Raw genomic sequence first — 1,079 nt, 5'->3', positions numbered from 1 at the left:
AGAAATCAGTCTGGTAGGCCTCCTGTCAGATGCCTGTCAGTACTTCAATAGTCAACTGTGCAAAACAACGTTTTTGGCCAAATCACCAAAAACGCCAATTCTTCTGGATTAGTCACTGTGAGGGATAGTAACTTACCCCTACATTGCAATAACATTATAATGATTATTATATTAGCAGGGTGCAAGGGACACAACACTGTCCATGGGAGGTATCACGGTATTTGTCCCCACAAAAATGAATTCATTAGTTTTAGGATGAGTTAACTGGTTGCCAGTTCAGCCTGCATTCAATAATTAGTTTTTCTCTTAACTGCTATGGATGCCAGCTTAGCACAATTCAAATTTCACATATTTTTCAAAATAGCATGGGGCACGTTTTTATCCCAGTGAGAAGCTTACTGATCCATTATTTCACTGAATTATGTTTTATTCAATTAAGTGTTGCAAGGGAGCCACTGCATATCTCATACCTCTCTGGATGCAAAGTATAGAACTAATTCTGCATTTGATGCCAGACATTTGAGCCTCAAAATCCTTGCATACCACTTGCACATCTCTGTGCAATCTGTTGGACCCCCAATTCATCTAAGCATGCTTTGGGGATGTGGGAAGAAACCAGAACACCTAGCAATCCACTTGCAGATATAGTGAGGTTATGCTGACTCCATACTGAAGACACTTAGCTGAGAATTGAACTGGAGACTCTAGAGATGTGTGACTGGAATGCTAACTGCCATACCACTATACCACACGAGTTTAATTCATCACCATTCAAAAAAGTCAAGGATATTAACTCTTAGATTTATGTGCTGATGAAAAATAAGGCTGAATATTTTAAAAATCTGCCCTGATATCTACACTGACCATCACAATCAAATAATATCATAGTACACCTCTGTTACTGCCATAAACCATAGCCATCCAATTTTCTAATTTTAACACTCAGTATAATGCATGCTTACTGGACTCTCTGCACAGCGACTGAGATTGGCAAAGGAGATGGAAACAAGTTCCAGCAATGCTGAAAAATGCTACCAGTGTGAAGCAGAAAATGTCTGCCCTCCAAACTCTAGCTTCTC

This window comes from Protopterus annectens, chromosome 1.part1 (genome assembly GCF_019279795.1).
Source record: "Protopterus annectens isolate FY-2018-M chromosome 1.part1, PAN1.0, whole genome shotgun sequence".
Lineage (NCBI taxonomy): Eukaryota > Metazoa > Chordata > Ceratodontiformes > Protopteridae > Protopterus > Protopterus annectens.
The sequence above is the reverse complement of the archived record's forward strand: the minus strand, read 5'-3'. Positions refer to the sequence as shown.